Source organism: Dasypus novemcinctus, chromosome 28 (assembly GCF_030445035.2).
Source record: "Dasypus novemcinctus isolate mDasNov1 chromosome 28, mDasNov1.1.hap2, whole genome shotgun sequence".
In the NCBI taxonomy this organism is placed as follows: Eukaryota; Metazoa; Chordata; class Mammalia; order Cingulata; family Dasypodidae; genus Dasypus; species Dasypus novemcinctus.
In genome coordinates, this window is record NC_080700.1 from 19,052,005 (window position 1) to 19,075,734 (window position 23,730).

Genomic DNA, 23,730 nt, shown 5'->3' on the forward strand with positions numbered 1-23,730 from the left:
CCCAAGACAGATACTGTTCAGAGAATAAATGCAGAGATAAACAAAGTCTTCTGAAAGCAGCAAGAGAAAAGCAAAGCATTACTTACAAGGGACCAGCAAGGAGATTAAGTGCTAACTTCTCTTCAGAAATCATGGAGGAGAGGGCAAATGGTATGATGTTTCCAAAGTACTGAAAGGGAAAAACTGTCAACCAAAAATTCTGTACCCAGGAAAACTGTCCTTAAAAAAAAAACAAGGGCAATTTCAAATTCTACACAGACAAACAAAAACTGATAGAATATTTTTTACCAAAACATCAGAATTACAAGAGCTACCAAAGGGAGTGTTGCATCATGAAAGGAAAAAAACAAAGGCAAGAGATTAAGAAGAATGTAGAAATGAAGACTGTTAGAAAGGGTAAATTGAAGTGTAAATAGTATGATATGACAGCACAAAGTGAAAGAACAAAATGCAAGAAGTAATAATGTCTTTAAACTAATAATTTTGAATGTTAAGGTCTTGGACACCCCAATCAAAAAAAATAGACTGATATAATGGATAAAAAATGTGAAATAAATATATGTTTTTTACAAGAGACTCACATCAGACATAAGGACAAATCTTGATAAAAAGTGAAATGTTATTTCATGCAAATAACTGAGAAAAGCTGTAGTAGTGATACTAATGTTGGACAAAATAGATTTTAAATGCAAACTGTTTTAAGAGGTGAACAAGGTCATTATATATTCATAAAAGTGTCAAGTCACCAAGAAGAAATATCGAACCAATTGCTCTGAGATACACGAGGCACATACTGGTAAAGCTGAAGGGAGAAACAAATGTCTTTACAATTAGAGTTAGAGACGTCAATACACCACTTTCAGTTTTAGATAGAACATTTGGACAGAGGATAAAAATAACAAAGAACTTGGATAATATGATAAATTAACTAGACCTAAAAGACATCTACGGAGCATTGCACCCCAAAACAGTTTTCTTTTTTCAATCACTCGTGTATCCTTCTCCAAGGTAGACCCTATGTTGGGTCACAAGAAAAATCTCAATAAATTTTAAAAGATTGAAATTAAACAAAATACTTTCTCTGATCATAACAGAATGAAGATGGAACTTGATAAAGATGGGAAAAGGGAAATTAATAAATATATGAGATTACACAACATACTTAAACAATCAGTGGGTCCAAGCAGAAATTACAGGCGAATTCAGCAAATATCTTGAGATGAATGAAAACGAGACCACAATATATCAAAACCTATGGGATAATAGTTCACATTGTAAACTCCTCCTCACCGCCCCCCCCCCAGTACATTCATTGGGTTATGGCAGAATATATAATGTCCAGCATCTGTCCCTGCAATATCACTTAAGAAAACTCCAAGTTCCAAAAATGTCTCCAAATCACATCTCTTCTTCCCTCTCCCTGCCCTCAGCAACTACCATGGCCACTTTCTCCACATCAGTGCTACAATTTCTTCCATTACGAGTCACAATAGCGCTATAGTAGCATACCAACAAGCCCGCTCTCATCCATTCATCCATCTTGTGGACCCTGGGGTGATGATGTCCACCCCACCTCTATATCAAAGGGGGCTTAGGGAAGCAGACTTGGCCCAGTGGATAGAGCATCCGTCTACCACATGGGAGGTCTGGGGTTCACACCCCAGGCCTTCTTGACCCATGTGGAGCTGGCCCACCTCTGTGCTGATGCGCACAAGGAGTGCCATGCCACACAGGGGTGTCCCCCACATAGGGGAGCCCCACGTGCAAGGAGTGTGCCCCATAAGGAGAGTCACCCAGCATGAAAAAAAGTTCACCCTGCCCAAGAATGATGCCACACACACAGAGCTGACGAAGCAAGATGACTCAACACAAAGAAACACAGATTCCCATGCCAATGACAGCAACAAAAGCAGACAAAAAGAAGAACACACAGCAAATGGACACAGAAAACAGACAACAGGGGTGGGGGAGGAAGGGGAGAGAAATAAATAAAAAATAAATCTTTAAAAAGGAAAGAGCGGGCTTAGATCCATTTGGTGCAGCAGTGCTCCAAAGTGTATTCACCAAAGACAGTGAATGTGCCTCAATGATGAAAGATTTTGTTTTAAATCTTTGTTAATGTGGGAGCAGTGGGGTGTGGTGGGTTGTGGCATATATGCGAACCTCACATTTTTTAATGTAACATTTTTTGTGACCTATGTATCTTTAAAAAATACAATTTAGAAAAACCTATGGGACACAGCAAATGCAGTGTTTAAAGATAAATTTATAGCCCTCAATGCTTACAGTAAAGAAGAAGAAAGAACTAAAATTGAAGAGCTTACTGCTACGTGTAAAACCTAGAAAAAGAACAACAAAGTAATCTCAAACCAAGCTGAAGGAAAGAAATATAAAGCTCAGAGCAGAAATTATTAAACCCCGGGCCTCCTTGACCCATGTGGAACTGGCCCATGCACAGTGCTGAGGCGCACAAGGAGTGCCGTGCCACACAGGGGTGTCCCCTGCATAGGGGAGCCCCACGAACAAGGAGTGCACCCGTAAGGAGAGCCACCCAGCGTGAAAGAAAGCACAGCCTGCCCAGGAATGGTGCCGCCCACACTTCCCATGCCGCTGACGACAACAGAAGTGGACAAAGAAACAAGATGCAGCAAATTGACACAGAGAACTGACAACCGGGAGAGGGGGGTGGATTAAATAAAATAAATAAATCTTTAAAAAAAAAAAAGAGGATTCTATGAGCAACTCTATATCAAAATACTAGATAATGTAGACAAGATGGACAAATTCCTAGAAACACAGGATCGACATAGAAGACCTCAACAAAACAATCACAGTTGAAAATATAGAAAGTCATCAAAAATCTCTAAAAGAGGAAATGCCAGGGTCCAGAAGACATCACAGTGAATTCTACCAGTTATTCAAAGATGATCTTTTGCCAATCTTGCTCAAACTCTTCAAAAAAAAAAAATTGAACAGGAAAGGACACTACCAAACTCATTCTGTGAAGTCAACATCACCCTAATGCCAAAATCCAATAAAGATACTATGAAAAAGGAAAATTGCAATCCAATATCTCTAATGAATATAGATGCAAAAAATCATCCACAAATCCTTGCAAACTGTATCCAAAAGCACATTAAAAGCATTATACATCAATATCAAGTGGGTTTAACCCAGGTAGGCAAGGGTGGTTCAATATGCACAAAAATTAATTAGTGTAATAAACTGATAAATTACAGAAGAAATATCACATGATCCTCTCAATTGAGGCAGAAAAGGCATCTGACAAAATACACCACCCTTTCTTGATAAAAACACTCCAAGAGATTGAAATAGAAGGAAGCTTTCTCTGTATGATAAGTGCATATATGAAAAACCTATAGCTAGTATTGTACTCAACGGTGAAAGACAAATCTTTCCTGCTCAGATGAGGAACAAGATAAGGATGCCCACAGTCACATTTATTGTTCAATATTGTGCTAGAATTACTACCTAGAGCAATTAGGCTAGATAAAGAAATCAGAGGCACCCAAATAAGAAAGGGAATATAAAACTTTCACAATGTGCTGATGCTATGATCCTATATCTAGAAAATCCTGAAACATTCACAACAAAGTTACTAAAATTAATAGGCAAATTCAACAAAGTGGAAGGATGCAAGATTAATATGCAAAAATCATTACTTTTTCTATACACTGCTGGTGTGCAATCTGAGGAGGAAATTAGGGGACTATCCATTTATAATAGCAAATAAAACAATAAAATATTTAGGAATACACATAACCAAGGATATAAAGGACCAGTAGTCAGAAAACTACAAAACATTGCTAATAGAAAATGAAAAAGACTTACATAAATGGAAAAACATTCCATGTTCATGGATTGGAAGACTAAATATCATTAAGATATTCTACCCAAACTGATTTACAGATGCAATGCAATCCCTATAAAACACACTGCAGACTTTTTGAAGAAGTTGAAAAGCGAATTTGCAAATTTATTTTGAAGGACAAGGGGCCCAAAATTGCCAAAAATGTCTTCAAAAAAGAAACATGACATTGGAAGGCTTTCACTTCCAAAAGTAGAAGCATGTTTCTTACCTCTAGAGGCAAAAACAGCATGGTACTGGCATAAAGCAGATCTATTGACAAATACAACTGAATCAAGAACTCAGAAATAGACCCTCACTTCTGTAGTGAAATGATTTTTGACAATGTTGTTAAGCCCACCCAGTTGGCCAGACTAGTGTATTCAACAAATGGTCCTAGCAGAATGGAATATCCATATCCCAAAGAAAATCAATCCTGATCTCACAAATTTGACAAAAATTAACTCAAATGGATCAAGGGCCTAAATATAATGGGTGACAACCTTAAAAGTCCTAGATGAAATTGTAGGAAAACAGCATCATAATATTTTAGTAGATGGTAGTTTCTTAAAACCTACACCCAAAGCATGAGCAACAAAAGGAAAAATAGATAAGATGGACATCCTCAAAATTAAACACTTCTGCACCTCAAAGATCTTGTCAGCTGAGTGAAAGGCAGGTGACTCAATGGGAAAAAATATTTGGCAATCACATATCTGATAAGGGTTTATACCTATGATATATAAAGAGATCATACAATTCAACAATAAAAAGACAACTTACCCAGTTATAAGTAGGGAAAGGACTTGAAAAAGCAACTGTCCAAAAAAGAAATACAAATGGTGAAGAAATACATGAAAAAATGTGCAACATCTCTAGCAATTAGGGAAATGCAAATCATTTTACACCTATTAGATTGGCCACTATTAAAATGTCAGAAAACTGAAAATGATGGAGAGGATGTAAAGAGCTAGGAATGCTTTATTCACTTTTGTGGGAATGTACAATTGTACAGCCACTGTGGAGGATGATTTAGAAGTTCTTAAGGAATTTAAATATTGGTTTTTCGTGTGACTATTCCTAGGTATATAGCCAGAAGAACTGAGAGCAGTGACATGAAAAGACTTCTGCACACTGCCTTATTCACAACTGCCAACAATACAGGTGTCCAACAATACAGGTGTCCATAAACTGATGAGTGTATACAAAAATTGTGGTGTATATATATGATGGAATGTTATGCTGTGGTAAGAAGAAATGAAATAAATCATGGAGGCATATGACAACATGGATGAACCTTAACGATATTATGTTGAGTGAAGCAAGCCAGACAAAAAAATGACAAATGCTGTGTGGTTGTGCTATTATGAACTAAATTTTATTAGTCATGGAATTAATAATTAGAATATAGTCACCAGAAAATAGAATGATGGTAGAGAATGGAAAGCTGAGAGTTTATCTGTGCAGAATTGGTAAAAAGGTTTCTTGTAAAACGTCGAAAATGAAGGGAAATTGTGAGAGCACATCATGCCTTTTATTAGAATCAGATGATTTTGACAATGGTTAAAAGGAAAATCCTAAGGACATTTATACTACTAGAAGGAAACCTAAAAATTTGTCATTGCATATATAAGAATGTTTTACAAAATATAATTACAAATTAACTAGACAGATGGAAACAGAATAGCAGGTAGAACAGGGGAAGCATAAATAGATTGTGATGTGTTTATTTCATTGGAACTTTTTAGTATTGCTGTTATTACTAGAATAATGAAAATGCTCTAAAACTGAATTGATGAATGCACAACTGTGTGATTATATCAAATACCATGATTGTACTTTGTGTGGATTTATACTTTACTAATAAGTATCAATAAATTGGATTTGTGAAAAAATGAAACACATATATAAACACACAGCTGTTTTGGATACTCAAATTATTAACAAATATACTCAAATTGCACTTCTCAGGTATGTTAGGATAAAAGGATAAAATTTTCTTTCCTTAAAAAAGAGGAAAGGGGCAAATGCTTCCCATTCTCCCTCATTAGAAATCTCCTTGTAAACATAATAACCCTAATAAGAACACTGAATTTGTGATTTTACACAGCAACTTCTTGGGCCATCTAAACCTTGGAATTGTAAAGACATACTTCCAAAATTAGATCTTGTGTCATTCACTGACTGTCTTAGTGTACCAGGGCTTCTATGACAAATAACATGTAGTGTTGGGTTTAAACAACAGGAATTAATTGTCATACAACTCAGAAGGCTAGAATCCCAACATCATAGTATCCATAGGCTGTGCTTTCTACCAGAACCTGTAGTGTTTTGGTGCTAGCTAGCCAGTAATCCTTAGAGTTCTTTAACTTGTACTTGCATCTTTGCATTCATCACATGGAAACCTCTCTCTCCTCTTCTGGCTTCTCCCCTAGTTTCCATTTTTGCTTATAGAGAATTCAATCTTATTGGATTAAGGCCTAACCTCAACATATACTTGTCAAATTGTCCAATGCTCAAGACAGAGAATACTGAAAGCAGCTAGAGAAATGATGTCCACCATATACAAGGGAAGCTTGATAAGCTTAAGAGCTGATTTCTCATTTGAAATGATGGAGGCAAGAAGGCAGAGGTATAAGGTAGTCAAGATACTAAAATAAAAAAATTACCAGCCAAGAATACTCTATCCAGTAAACTTGGCACTCAAAAATGAGTGTGAGTTCAAAATATTCACAGAAAAGCAGAAATTAAGAGAGTTTGTAAAAAGGAAATCTACAGGGAATTGGCTGTGGCTCCATCAATTGGGCTCCTGTCTAACATATGGGAGGCCCTGGGTTTGAATCCCAGGACCTCCTTGTGAAGGCAAGCTGGCCTGTGCCCATGGAGAGCTGATGGCCCATGCCCATGAAGACCTGACAGCCCATGCCTATGGAGAGCTGGTGCAGCAATATTACACAACAAAGGAAGATAAGCAGACATGGGAGAACATGAACAGTATGGACACAGAGAGCAGATAGCAAGCAAGTTGCAAGGTTGGGGGAATAAATAAAGAAATCATTAAAAAAAAAAGAAACCTAAACTTCAAGAACTATTGAACTGAATGTCAACGGATTAAACTCACCTGTCAAGAGACTCAGACTGGAAGACTGGATAAGGAAATATGATATATCTATATGCTGTCTACAAGAAACACATCTTAGACCCAAGGATTCAAGTAGGTTGAAAGTGAATGGCTGGAAAACAATCTTACAAGCAAACAATAACAGAAAAAAAATGGCAGGATTAATATCAGACAAAATAGAAAAATGCAAAACAATTGTGACAGACAAAAAAGGACACTACATATTAGTGAAAGGGATAATATTTCATGAAGAAAGCCTAATCATAAATATTTATACTCCTAACAAGGGCACCTCCAAATACTTGAGGCAAACACTGGAAAAATTAAGTGAAGGAATAGACCCTCTACAATTATAGTAGGGAACTTTAATACACCACTATCAGCTTGGACAGAACATCTCAAAAGAGAATCAATAAATAAACAAAGACTTTGAAAATATTGGAGGAGTTGGACCTAGTAGACATATTCAGAACATTACACCCAAATATAGCAGGATATACATTCTTCTCAAGTGCACATGGATCATTCTCCAAGAAAGACCACATGCTAGGCCACAGAAAAAGTCAATGAGTTCAGAAAGATGGAAATCATATGAAATAATTTCTCTGACGAGAGTGGAATGTGCTGGAAATCTGCAAGGGCCAGAGACACAAATTTGGCAATAAGATATGGAAGTTAAACAGCACACTCTTAGAAAAACAGTGGGTCAAGGAGGAAATCTCAAATGAAATCGATAACTACCTTGAAACCAATGACAATGATAACACAACACATCAAAACTTATGGGATGCAACAAAAGCAGTACTGAGAGGAAATTTATAGCCATAAATGCATACATCAAAAAAGAAGGAGCTAAAACTGAAGAACTAACAGCACCCTTGGAGGAATTAGTGAAAAAACAACAAGCTAAACCCAAAGGAAGAAGAAAGAAAGAAAAGCAAAGATGAGAGCAGAACTAAATGAAATAGAAAATAAGAAAGGACTTGAAAAAATAAAACTAAGAGCGGGTTCTTAGAGAAGATCAATAAAATTGACAAACCTTTAGCTAGACTAACAAAATAAATAAATAAATAGAGAGAAGATGCAAATATACAAAATAAGAAATGAGAAAGGGGATATCACCACTGACCCCACAGGAAAAAAAGATCATGCGGATATTTTGAAAAACTATATTCCAACAAGAAGGACAATTTAGAGGAAATGGACAAATTCCTAGACACACAAAAGCAGCCTACACTGACAAAAGAGAAGTTGATGATCTCAACAAACCAATCACAAGTAAAGACATAGAATCAGTCATTAAAAACCTCCCAACTAAGAAGAGCCCTGTGCCTGAGAGCTTCACAGGTGAATTGTACCAAATATTCCAGAAAGAACTAATGTCAATCTTCCTTAAACTCTTTCAAAAAATCAAAAGAGAAGGAACATTGCCTAACTCGTTCTATGATGCCAACATTACCCTAATACCAAAGCCAAGCAAAAACACCACAAGAAAGGAAAATTACAGGTTAATCTCTCTAATGAACCCAGGCACAAAAATCCTCAACAAAATACTTGCTAATCGTATTCAACAACACATTAAATTAATTATACACCATGACCAAGTGGGATTCATTCCTGGTGTGCAAGAATGGTTCAACATAAGAAAATCAATTAATTTAATACACCATATAAACAGATTGAAGGAAAAAAAAATCACATGATCATATCTATAGATGCAGAAAATGCATTTGTCAAAATACAGCACTCTTTCTTGATAAAAACACCTCAAAAGATAGGAATAGAAGGAACCTATCTGAACATGATATAGGATATATATGAAAAACCCACAGCCAAATCATTTACAAAGGTGAAATCCTAAAATCTTTCCCCCTAAGATCAGGAACAAGACAAGGATGACCACTATCACCCCTTCTATTTAACATTGTGATAGAAGTGCTTGCTTGGGCACTGAGGCAAGGACCAGACCTAAAAGGTATCCAAATTGGAAAGGAAGAAGTTGAAATTTCATTATTTGCAAGATGACATGATCCTATCCATAGAAAACCCTGAGAAGACTACAACAGAGCTTCTAGAACATATAAATGATTTCAGTGAAATCAGTTCATAAGATCAATGCAGAGGGGTGGGGCAAGATGGTGGCTGAGTGAGCGCACCTGATAATCTCTCCTGCAAAGAAGCAGCTGGGCAGCATTGGAAATTCTTTGGGACCAGGCTGTTTCAGGATTTTGCAGGTCAGGAGGTGTCTGAACATTGATTTGGTGGGAAGGTAACAGAGAAAATTCATGTATAAGATAAAATTGAGGCTCTATTACATGGAGGTGGGGGCTGCACATGGGATGCTCCCTCCTGGGATGGGCGGAGCTGCAGCACCAGCGCTGCGGAGGCGATTCCTGGAGGCTCTGTGCTACTGGGGAATTCATAAGCCCTGAGTGGGCTATTGGGGGGCTAACAGGGCAGGAAGACTTCGCAGACCGATTTGGGGAGGCAAACAGGTGTTTTATTGTGAGGCGGGGAATTTTTGATTGTGGACACAAATAATAGTGCTTCCAGCTAGAGCCCCGCCCCCAAGGCCAGCTGCCGATCTGCAGTGGCGTTAATTGTTCACAATAAAGAGACATCACCAGGAGGCTATTTCAGACACTGACAGGGTGGGAGACATATGGAAGCTGATTAGGGGAATATTTTGCAAAGTGTGGGAATTCCGGTTTTGGACTCTGATATCAGCATTTCCAGCTGGAGCCCCACCCCCTGGGCCTGGCTACTGATCTGCGTCATTAAATTGGCTGCAGTATAGAGGTGCCCCTAGGTGGCCGTTTTGGGGACTTACAGGGTGGGAGGTGTCCTGAAGTCGAATTGATGATACAGCCACAGAAAAGACCTGAGTGAGAGGGTGAATTGTGGGGTTCTGACACATAGGTCAGAGTTTGCGGATGTGACCTCCCCCATAGGGCTGGCACCCAGCTGCAGGGATCCCTGAAGGCTGTGTTGCACTGCAGTGCTCCCAGGCTTCCCGTGAACCAGATTTGAGGTTGCCAGGTCTGAGTCCCCTAAACCCTGGTGGCCAACACCCCAAAGACTCATACCTCTGGAGTCTGCAATATCACAGACTTTCCATCCCTGAATCCATCACGCTCTGAGGTCCATCTGAGGTCCTTGAATGTTCTAGCCCTCAACATTGCGTTTTTTCTTTTTTGTTTTGTTTTGTTTTCTTTTGTTTATTTTTATTTTATTTTTTATTTTTTATTGTCCTGATTGCTAACATTGCATTACCTCCTAGTCTTTTCTCCCTTCGTATCCACCAAAGTCTTTTTTTTTTTCCAGTTATTTAAGGATTTGTTGTTGTTGTTGCTGTTGTGGTTGTTCTATATCTTTTTTTCTTTTCCTTACTTGTTCCCCTCCCTTTACCCACCCCCTTTTTCTTTCCTTCTTTCTTCTCTTTTTTTTTCTCTCTTGTCCCTCATTTTCTTCTTATTTTATTTTATCTTAATTATACAATAGGTGCTACAGGGAACACCTCACATTTGCTGGGTTTCCTCATCCTCTGTTGCCTCATTTCTGTGTGAATTGATTTTGGCTACCTACATTATCCCATTTCCCCTACATCCTGAAATCCTCCATCATCTACTGTCTCTCCTATATTCCACCTCCCTTTCTTTGATCCCCAAAGTGTCTAACTCTTAATTTCTAATACCTTTGTTTTGTTTTCTGTCTTTTATCCACTCTTGAAACTATTGCCTTTCCTTTCTCTTTCCCTGTCTCACAAAAACACTAGCTTTTTAATTCATACCATATTCCTCCCATATTCAGTCGACTACCTCATTATAGGTATTCTACCTACTGCTATAACTCTACACAACTTACATGAATCTAATATCCATCCTCCCAGATCTCATATTGTTGCTTTGTTAACATTTATTACCAGTACTACTTTACACATTTTCCTTGCTTACACAATTGCCTTTCCCTGGCCCTAATACTTTCCTTCAAAGTGAACTCAGCCAGCAATAAGAAATTAGAATAAGAAGAACAAAGTGACAAAGAGAAGATATAACACTTATGCAAAAACAACAGCTAATTAATCCCCAAGACTGTAGAAAGAAGCTAAGGAACTGATTAAACCTGTCAAGATAAAATGATGACCAGACAGCAACAAAAATCTACAAACCAAACTAGTAATCAGGAAAACATGGCTGAATCCAATGAACAAACTAAAAACCAGGAAGGGGAGCAGAACTTCACAAAAGCAATGAAAGATCTCAGAATATTTATCACCGACAAATTCAATGAAGTAAAAGAAGAGGTTAACAATATGAAGACAACACTTGGAGGGGAAATTGCAGACATACACAAAAAGATAATGGATATTATGGGAATGTACACCACATTTCAAGAAATCAAAAATACACTCGCAGCAAATAACAGAAGACTAGAAGAGGCAGAGCAGAGAATTAGCAATGTGGAAGACAGTACATCGGAAATCAAACAGATAGTAGAATTGATCGATAAAAAGATAGAAAAAGGCCAGCTAGGACTTAGGGACCTGAATGACAATGCAAAATGCACAAACATACGTATTATAGGCATCCCAGAAGGAGAAGAGAATGGAAAGAGTTCAGAAGGAGTGTTGCAGGAAATAATGGCTGAAAACTTCCCAAATCTACTGAAAGAGACAGATGTACATATCCAAGAAGCACAGCGCACTCCACTGGTCATAAACCCCAACAGGCCCACCCCAAGACACATACTTGTCAAATTATACAATGCTCAAGACAAAGAGAAAATTCTAAAAGCAGCAAAAGAAAAGAAAACCATCACATACAAGGGAAGCTCCATAAGATTAAGTGCTGATTTCTCATCTGAAACCATGGAGGCAAGAAAGAAGTGGTATGATATAGTCAAGGTACTAAAAGAAAAAAATTTCCAACCAAGAATACTCTATCTACATAAACTAGCCATTCAAAAATGATGGAGAGTTCAAAATATTCACAGATAAACAGAAACTGAAAGACTATGCCAACAAGAAACCTCCCCTTCAAGAAATTCTAAAGGAAGTTCTGCAGGAAGAAAGGAAAAAACAGGACAGGCAGAGTTGGAGGAGAGTGTAAGAGCAACAAAAAAGACAAAAAGAGAAGAAACAAACACACAAACAAAATATGACAAACACAAGTCCAATCAAAATATGGCTAACATAAATAATTCCTTGAAAGTAATAACACAATGTCAATGGATTAAACTCATCTATCAAAATATTCAGACTGGGACATTGGATAAGGAAATATGACACATCTAAATGTTGTCTACAAGAGACACATCTTAGACCCAGAGACTCATGGAGGCTGAAAGTGAATGGTTGGAAAACAATCTTACAAGCAAAAATAACCAAAAAGAGTCAGGAGTAGCTATATTAATATCAGACAAAATAGACTTTAAATGTAAAACAATTGTGAGAGACAAAGAAGGATACTACATATTAGTGAAAGGGACAATCTGTCAAGAAGATAGAACAATCATAAATATTTATGCTCCTAACAAGGGCGCCTCTAAATATGTGAGGCAAATGGTGGAAAAACTAAGTGAAAGAATAGATGCATCTACAATTATAGTGGGGGATTTTAATACACCACTATCAACTCTGGACAGAACATCTCAAAAGAGAATCACTAAAGAAACAAAACATTTGAACAGTATATTAGAGGAGCTGGAACTAATAGACATATATAGATCATTACACCCAAACACAGCAGGATATACATTTTTCCCAAGTGCACATGGATCATTCTCCAAGATAGACCATAGGATAGGCCACAAAGAAAGGCTTAATGAATTCAGAAAGATTGAAATGATACAAAATAATATCTCTGACCACAGTGGAGTAAAGCTGGAAATCTGCAAGGGCCAGAGGGCCACATTTCACACCAAGATATGGAAATTAAACAGCACACTCTTAGAAAAAGAGGGGGTCAAAGAGAAAATCTCAAAAGAAATCAATGACTACCTTGAAACAAATGATAATGACACAACATACGAAAATTTATGGAATGCAGCAAAAGCAGTACTGAGAGGGAAATTTATAGCCATAAATTCATATATCAAAAAAAAAGAAATTGCAAAAATTGAAGAAATACCAGGACATTTGGAGGAATTAGAAAAAAAAAACAACAAAGTAATCCCACAGGAAGAAGGAAGGAAATAACAAAGATAAGAGCAGAACTAAATGAAATAGAAAATAAGAAAGCACTTGAAAAGATAAACAAGACGAAGAGCTGGTTTTTTGAGAAGATCAATAAAATTGACAAACCTTTAGTGAGACTAACAAAGAAAAAAAGAGAGAAGATGCAAATACACAAAATAAGCAATGAGAAAGGAGATATCACCACTGACCCCACAGAAATAAAGACTATCATTAAGAGCATACTTTGAAAAACTATATTCCAACAAAAATGACAATTCAGAGGAAATGGACAAATTCCTAGAAACACATAAGCAGCCTATATTGACGAAAGAAGAAACTGAAGATCTCAACAAACCAATCACAAATAAAGAGATAGAATCAGTCATTAAAAACCTCCCAACTAAGAAGAGCCCAGGGCCAGACGGCTTCACAGGTGAATTATACAAAATATTCCAGAAAGAACTAACACCAATCCTGCTGAAACTCTTCCAAAAAATCAAAACGGAAGGAACATTGCCTAACTCCTTCTATGATGCCAACATTACCCTAGTACCAAAGCCAAACAAAGACACCAAAAGATAGGAAAATTACAGACCAATTTCCCCAATGAACCTACATGCAAAGATATTTAACAAAATACTTGATAATCGTATTCAACAACACATTAAACAAATTATACACCATGACCAAGTGGGATTCTTTCCAGGTATGCAAGGATGGTTCAACATAAGAAAACCAATGTAATACAACATATAAACAGATTGAAGGAAAAAATCAAATGATTATATCTATAGATGCAGAGAAAGCATTTGACAAAATACAGCACCCTTTCTTGATAAAAACACTCCAAAAGATCAGAATACAAGGAAATTTTTTGAACACAATAGAGTATATATGAAAAACCTACAACTAACATCATTTACAGTGGAGAAATCCTAAAATTCTTCCTTCTAAGGTCAGGAACAAGACAAGGATACTCACTCTATCCCCTTCTATTTAACATTGTTTTAGAAGTACTTTCTCAAGCATTGAGGCAAGAACCAGATACAAAAGGCATTCAAATTGGAAAGGAAGAAGTAAAAATTTCATTATTTGCACATGACATGATCCTATACATAGAAAACCCTGAGCTATCTACAACAAAGCTTCTAGAACTCATAAATGAGTTTAGTAAAGTTGCAGGTTATAAGAAGATCAATGCACAAAAATCAGTAGCATTTCTGTACACCAATAATGAGCATGCTCAGGAGGAAATCAAGAAACAAATACCATTCACAATAGTAAATTAAAAAATCAAATATTTAGGAATAAATTTAACTAAAGATGTAAAAAACTTATACACCAAGAACTATACAAGTCTGTTCAAGGAAATCAAAGAAGACCTAAATAAATGGAGGAATATTCCCTGTTCATGGATAGGAAGACTAAATATTATTAAGATGTCTATCCTACCAAAACTGATCTACACAGTCAATGCAATCCCAATTAAAATCAACACAGCCTTCTTGAAGGAACTAGAAAAACTATGAAATTTATTTGGAAAGGAAAGAGGCACCGAATAGCCAAAGACATATTGAAAAAGAAAAACGAAATTGGAGGAATCACACTTCCTGACTTCAAAACATACTACAAAGCTACAGTAGTGAAAACAGAATGGAATTGGCTTAAGGACAGACACACAGACCAATGGAATTGAATTGAAAGTTCTGACATAGAACCTCATATATATAGCCATATATTTGATAAAGCCACCAAACCCTCTCAACTGGGAGAGAATGTCCTATTTAACAAATGGTGCATGGAGAACTGGATATCTATATGTAGAAGAATGAAAGAGGATTACCATCTCACACCTTATACAAAGATCAACTCAAGATGAATCCAAGACCTAAATTTCAGAGCCAAGACCATAAAGACCTTGGAAAGCAGTGTAGGGAAACATCTACAAGACCTTGTAATAGGAAATGGCTTCATGAACATCACACCAAAAGCACGAGCAGCAAAAGAACAAATAGATGAATGGGACTTCCTCAAAATTAAAGTCTTCTGCACCTCAAAGGAGTTTGTCAAGAAAGTAAAAAGGGAACCTGCACAATGGGAGAAAATATTTGGCAACCATATATCCAAAAAGAGACTTATTACTTGCATAAAGAACTCCTATATCTTGAAAATAAAAAGATAAACAACCCATTTAAAAAATGGGAAAAAGATTTAAACAGACACTTCTCTAAAGGAGAAATACAAATGGCTAAAAAGGACATGAAAAAATGCTCCAAATCGCTAGCTATCAGGGAAATGCAAATGAAAACTACAATGAGATACCATCTTACTCCCATAACATTGGCAGCTATGAAAAAAACAGAAGAATACAAATGCTGGAGAGGATGTGAAGAAATGGGAACACTCATCCACTGCTGGTGGGAATGCAGAAGGATCCAACCATTCTGGAGGACAGTTTGGCAGTTTCTCAAAAAACTAACCATAGATTTGCCATATGACCCAGTAATTCCACTGCTGGGTATATACCCAGCAGAACTGAAAACAAGGACACAAACTGATATATGCACACCAATGTTCATAGCAGCATTGTTCACTATCGCCAAAAGTTGGAATCAACCCAACTGCCCATCCACAGATGAGTGGATCAATAAAATGTGGTATATACATACAATGGAATACTACTCGGCTTTAAGAACAAATACACTACAAACACACGTGATAACATGGATGAATCTTGAGAACCTTATGTTGAGTGAAGCAGCCCAGGCATTGAAGGACAAATACTACATGACCTCAATGATATGAAATAAGCAAGCTGCCTCAGAGAGGTAGAGACTGGAAGATAGGCTTACAGGAAACCGGGGAGTAGAGGAAGAATTAACCTGACATCTACATGGGTGAAATCTATGATAAGCTGGTGGTAAGTATGTGCACAAGGAAGAGATAAAAATGGGGGCATAGGGTTACCTTTGGGTGGGGCTTTGGGTGTTTGAGGGGGGCCAGGGTTGGGTGGATGAGTAATATTGCCCAAAAAATTGGGGGGAGGGTGGGGCAACATATGCACATAGGAGATTCCCAGGTGTTGGTTGAAAGTAAAATGCTGAGAAAAACTTTTCAAAATATAATTAGGAAAGTTACCTGTTTAAGATACTCAAAGGGGATAATCTGACGCAGGATAGACTCCTAGGGATTATCTGAATGCTCATTTTGCCAGAGTGGGTTATACCATTGGGTAGAGACCCATATAATGAGAGTGAAGTTAGACCCACCTCCTGGGGAGGACTGATGCCTTCAAATAGAGGGAACTATATCTTTCAAGAGAAAGGGTGGCTCCCAGGGCATTAGGGCAGTTGAGCAAGTCAAGCCCTCAACACTGTTGCAAGTATCTCTGAACATGGGTCCTCAAGAAATGAAGATTGACTGTGACTGTGGACCCCAAGGGGAGGGGGAAATAGATATTGAATAGATGGAACCAAAGTAAATGTGAGGGGAAAAGAAGTGTTTCACAAGAGTACACAAGGATGGATATAAAACATGCAGTATTACACCAAAAACATATAGGGGACGACAGAGTAATAATGTAAACCATAATGTAAAACATAGGATAACTAAAAAATTTAGAAAACTGTATATCATAAAGTATAAACCACAATGTAAACACAAGTTTACCTTGTTTGAAAGCTATTGTCTCAATATCTGTACATCAGTTTCAGTAAATATATGAATAAGTTAAAAGATTATCGCTGAGGAAGGGAAAAGGTTTTATAATGGATATGTGGGAGTACTGTATATTGTATATATGAATTGCTGTGATCTAAGGCTCTTGAGAAGAGAAGCTCAGTAATTAGGAAAAAAGAAAAGAAAAAGGATGTAGAATTTTTCCAAAGCAATATGTATTCTATATCTAACCTTTAAACTCATAGCTGCATTCCATTTTACTGGTAAGGGAACCTGACATTATATTGGGCTTCACTTTTCAGGAAGTTTTGGATCACAGAGTGGTTCAGCAATGGCAGTGGAGGAATACTAGTATGGAATGTTATTGACAGGCGATATATGGTTGACAGGGAGTTATACAGGGCATGTGTCCAGGGTGCATGGAAATGTTTGGATATACTCATAGTGGAAACAATTAAAAACAACAGCTGGGGGGTACTGGGTTCCTGGCCAGGGGGGCTCTGTCATGGTCCCTAGGGGAGCAGTGGCAGTTCCCCAGGTGCAACAGTAAGGACCAGGAAGGAATGAGGGTCCAAAAGTGAGCCCCTGATACTAATGACAGTGCTTGTGAGCCTATACACCTGAAATAAGAACAAGGCCTAGAGCAGCACTGTGCCTAAGAGTTCCCTCCTGGCAGCCTCCCTGTTACTCAAATGTGGCCAGTCTCGAAGCCAAACTCAGTATGTAAATACAATGCCTTCCCCCCAGCATGGGACGTGACACCTGGGGATGAGCCTCCCTGGCACCGAGGGATCACTACCAAGTACCAGTTGATGACGTAACTAGAAAATGACCTTGAATTAAAGGTTCAATGTGGACCAGCAGAATATCCCTGTCTACATATAATATATATAATAACAGGAGAGGGGGTTTAGATTCCACATGGATATTGGATGCAATCCTCCCGCTTTCAGTTGTAGGCACTCTAGGCTCCCTGGTGTGGTGGTTGATATTCTTCAAATCCATGTTAGCTGAGTGGAGTAAGTCCAATAAATCAGAGTGTAGGAGCTGAAGTCTGTTGAGGTCAGGGCCTGGCTATCATATTGTCAGTCCAGAGATTCAAATCCCTTAGATATATCTTAAACCCCAGCACCAACTACAATTCCAGTAAAGTAGCATAAAAGGCTTGTGAAAAGAGATCCCATCTGAGTCCAGCTCCATCACGCAGAAACACCAGCTCCAAAGAAGGGCCAACTGACATGGCAGTGAACCCCATCTGCCATGACCATAGAACCTTTGGTAAACCTCCTCTTGACATAGATGTGGAATGGACACAACCAAGCCAAGGTCCACAGGAAGGAGGAATACAGTAAGGATCATAGTGGACTTAATGATATCCTATTCATGAACTATTGTGGTTAATAATCGAGAAAATGTGGCATTGATGTGGAAAAAGTGGCCATGGTGGCTGCTGGGTGCGGGGAAGGGGAGGAAGAGAAGAGATGTGGAGGCATTCTCGGGACTTGGAGCTGTCCTGGGTGGTGTCCCTGGGACAATTGCCGGATGTTGTATGTCCTCCCATGGCTCACTGGATGGAACGTGGGAAAGTGTGTGCTATGGTGTGGAACACGGGACATGGGGTGCAGTGATGCCTGGAGATGTACTCACCAGATGCAATGGATGTGTCATCATGATGGGGAAGAGTGTTACTGTGGGGGGAGTGGTGGGGTGGGGGCAGTGGGGGTGAATGGGGACCTCATATTTTTTAATATAATATTTTTTAAAAAATGAATAAATTGAGGAGAATTTGGAAAAAAAAAGATCAATGCATAAAAATAAGTAGCATTTCCATACACCAATAAAGAGCATTCTCAGGAGGAAATCAAGAAACAAATCCCTTTTACAATAGTAAATTAAAAAAACCAAATACCTAGAAATAAATTTAAAGATGTAAAAGACTTATACGCAGGAAAGTACACAACACTTCATGGAAATCAAAGACGACCTAAATGAATGGAAGAATGTTCCCTGTTCATGTATAGGAAGACTAAATATTATTAAGATGTCTATACTACCAAAACTGATCTACAGATTCAAGGCAATCCCAATAAAAATCAACACATCATTCTTTAATGAAGTGGAGAAACTAACTATGAAATTTATTTGGAAAGGAAAGAGACACTGAATAGCCAAAGACATAATGAAAATGAAAAATGAAATAGGAAGAATCACACTACCTGTCTTCAAAACATACTACAAAGCTAGAGTAGTGAAAACGGCATGGTATTGGCACAAGGATAGTCACACTGGCCAATGGAACCAAATTGAGAGTTCTGATATAGATCCTCATGTATGCAGTCATATGATATTCAACAAAGCCACAAAACCCACTCAATTGGGAGAGAATGGCCTCTTCAACAAATGGTGCCTAGAGAACTGGATTTCCATTTGTAAAAGAATGAAAGAAGATTACCAACTCACACCTTATACAAAAATCAACTCAAGATGGCTACAAGACCTAAATATAAAAGCCAAGACCACAAATATCTTGGAAAGCAATGTAGGGACCATCTACAGGTCCTTGTAATTGGAAATGGCTTCATGAACTTCACACCAAAAGCATAAGCAGCAAAAGAACAAATAGATAAGTGGGATCTCCTCAAAATTAAAGCCTTTTGCACCTCAAAGGAGTTTGTCAAGAAAGTGAAAAGACAACCTACACAACGGGAGAAAATATTTGGTAACTATATATCTGATAGAAGACTAATATCCTGCATATATAAGAGAACTCCTATATCTCGGAAAAAAAGACAAAGAACCCATTTTAAAAATGGGATAAAAATTTAAATAGACACTTGTCCAAAGAAGACATGCAAATGGCTAAAAAGCACATGAAAAAATGCTCCAAATCTCTAGCTGTTAGGGAAATGCCGATCAAAACTACAGTGAAATACCATATTACTCCCATAAGACTGGCAGCTATCAAAAAATAGAAGACTACAAGTGCTGGAGAGGATGTGGAGGAATGGGAACACTCATTCACTGCTGGTGGGAATGCAGAAGGATCCAGTCATTCTGGAGGACAGTTTGGAGATTTCTCAAAAAACGAGCTATAGATTTGCCATATGATGTAGCAATTCCACTGCTGGCAATAGACCCAGAATGGTCAAAAAGGACACAAACTAATATATGCACACCAATGTTCATAGCAGCATTACTCACTACTGCCTAAAGTTGGAATCAACCCAAATGCCCATCAACAGGTGAATGGATAAATATAATGTGGTATACACACAATGGAATACTATGCAGCTATAAGAAGGAATACAGTACACACACACGTGACAACATGGATGAATCTTGAGAACCTTATGTTGAGTGAAGCAAGCTAGGTATTGAAGGACAAATACTACATGACCTCACTGAAATGAAATAAGTAAACCAAGCTGTCTCAGAGAGCTGGAGACCAGATGATAGGCTTAAGGAATTTGGGGGAAGAGGAAAGTTCTGAGTTGACACCTACATGGGTGAAATCAATGATAAGCTGGAGGTAAGTATTTGCACAGGGAAGGGATAAAGTGGGGGTGTAAGGAAACCTTTGGGTGGGGCTTTGCAGGCTTGAGGGGAACTAGGGATGGGAGGATGGGTCAGATTGCCCAAGAAATTGGGGGGAGTGTGGAGGGAACATTCAAACAGGAGATTTTCAGGTATGTGGTTGAAACTATAAGGTTGAGACAACTCTATAGAAAATATAATAAGGAAGGTTACCTGTTTAAGATGCTTAAAGGGGCCATCTGACACAGGGCAGGCTTCTAGGGCGTGTATGAGTGCTCATTTTGTCATAATGGGTTATATCATTGGGTGGAGACCCATACAATGAGGTATACCCACATCCTGGTTAGGACTGATGTTCTCAATCAGAGGGAATTGTGTCCCTGGAGAGAATTGGTGATTCCCAATGGGTTAGGGCAGTCAAGTATGTCAAGCCCTCAAAATTGTTGCAAGTATCTTTGAATATGGTCCTTCAAGTAATGAAGATTGATTGTCACTGTGGACTCTGAGGGGAGGGAGAGAGGTATTGAATAGATGGAATCAGTGTAACTGTGGGGCAATGGAAGTGTTCCACAAGATCATGCAAGGATGGATATAAGACATGTTAAATTACACCAAAAATGTATAAAAGTCTCTAGGCTAAAATGTAAACGGTAATGTAAAACATAAGATAACTAAAAATTTAGAAAATTGTATAGTCTAAAATATAAACAATAATGTAAACCAAAATGGAGACCATGTTTGAAAACTATGTTTCAATATCTGTACATCAGCTGCAGCAAATATAATATGAACATGTAAAAAGATCATTGCTGGGAAAAGGACAAAGTGTTTGATGCTGGATATGTGGGAGTACCCTATATTGCATATGTGAATTACTGTGATCTAAAATTCTTGTGAAGACAAACTTAATAATTAGAAAAGAAAAAAAAAGGATGTAGACACTGAGGAAGAAATGATAAAAAATTGCCTTGCCACTGTACATACAGGGCAACACTACTGCAGTGATAAAAGGCAAAACATCAAAAACTAAACTTTTCATTTTTCATTTTTTGATTCCCTGAATTATTTTTACTTTAAAATTTTTTTTCTGAATTAGTATGTATTCTATATCTAACCTTTAAACTCATCACTATATTCCATTTTACTCTTAATGGAACTTGGTAATAACTTAGGCTTCATTTTTGAAGAAGTTTTGAACCACAGAGAGGTTCAGCTATGGCAGGGGAGAAACACGGGTGTCGGGTGTTATTGATGGGGGGCACGTGTTGGGAGGGAGTTCTCCAGGGCATGTATACAGAGTGCATAAAAATGTTTGGATATTTTCATAGAAGTTATCGTTAAAAATGACAACTGAGGGAGTGCTGAGTTCCTAGCCAGGGGAGGGCTATCACATTCCCCAATGGAAAAACAACAATCCCCCAAGTGGAATGGCTAAGACCAATAAAGAAGATGGTCCAATAATGAGCCCTTGATACTGATGACTATGCTTATGAGCCTGTGCACCTGAAATATGAAGTAGGCCTAGAGCTGCAGGGTGCCTAAGAGTTACCTCCTGAGAGCCTCCATGTTGCTCAAATGTGGCCACTCTCTAAGCCAAACTTAGCATGTAAATGCATTACCTTCCCCCCAGTGTGAGATATGACTCCCAGGGATGAGCCTCCCTGGTGCTGAGGGATTACAACCAAGCAATCACTGATGATGTAACTAGAAAAAGACCTTGAATTAAAGGGTTAACTCAGACCAGCAGAATATCTCAGCCTACATGTAATATCAGGTGTTAAAAACTGCTTTTGACTTTGAATAAAAGGGGGAAATGGAAAGAACAAATTAGTTTATACAGTTCTGAGTTTCCAAAAAAGAGTCAGGTGGTCTTCAGAGGGTTCACACTTATGCATGCCTCAGCAGGGTCCCAGAGCCAGCCAAAGTAGACATAAGCCCAGGTACTGGTTCTCCTGAAGGCTACAGAGAACCACAGGTTCTATGGTTATGGCAGATGGCTCTGGAGTTCAAGGGCCATGTCAGTTGACCCTACTTTGGAATTTGTGTTCCTGAGTGTAATGGAGTTGGTCTCAGATATGACCTTTCTACACATGCCTCTTCTGTTAATTTGACTGGACCTGTGGTTAGTGTTTGGGTTGGTATATACTCAGGAGACCTGAATCTCTGGACTCTCTATGTGACAGCCAGGCCCTGAGCCTTAGCAGACTTGCAACTCCTACCCTCTCATTTATTGGGCTTACCCTGGCCAGCTAACAGAGAGGTGAAGAAGGTCAACGAACACACCATGGAACCAAGAGAGCCTATAACTGCAAGCAGGAGAATTGCATCCATCATCCATGTGGAATCTAAGCCCCCTCTCAATTTAGAGGTGGAGTGGATATAACCATCCCAGGGTCCACAGGATGAAGGAATAGAGTATGGATTAGAGTGGACTTACTGTTATTCTACTATGGAAACATTGTGATTAGTAATGGAAAAAATTGTAGCTTTGATGTGGAAAAAGTGGCCACGATAGCTGCTGAGGGTAGGGAGAGGGAAGAAAAGATATGATCAGAGGGCATTGTCAATATTTGGAGTTGTCCTGGGTGATACAGCAGGGACAGATGCTGGACACTGTATGTCCTGTCATGGCCCCCTGGGTGGATAGGGAGAGAGTGTATACTATAATGTAAACCATTATTCATGTGGTGCAGCAGTGTTCCAAATGTATTCATCCTATGCAGTGCATTTGCTATGAGGTTGAAAGAGGTTGTTGACATGGCAGGAGTGGGGTTAGGGGGTCTGGGTATATGGGAACCACTTATAATTTTTTAATGTAACAGTAAAAAAATAAAGATAAATATAAAATAAAGTAAAATAAAATAAACTAGAAAAAAAGAACTATTAAAGAAAGTTCTACAGGTTGGAAGGAAAACACAGGAGAGAGAGAGCTGGAAAAGAGTGTAAGAATAACTAAACTATAAAAAGAGAAATATAAACAACATATGGCATAAATAAACCTTAAGAAAGTGTGGGTAATGTAATTCCTTGAAACTACTAACATTAAATGGTAATGGATTAAATTCTCCAATTGAGAGACAGAGATTGGCAGAATGGATATAGAAACATGACCCATCTATAGGCAGTCTGTAAGAAACTCACCTCAGACCCAAGGACACAAGGATGCTGAAAGTGAAAGGTCATAAAACAATTTTACATGCAAACAATCACCGAGAAGGATGGGATTATATATACTAATATTGGACAAAATAGACATTAAATGCAAAACTATAGTAAGAAACAAATAAGGCCACTATATATTAATAAAAGCAGTAATATATCAAGATGAAAGAAGAATCATCAACATTTAAGCAA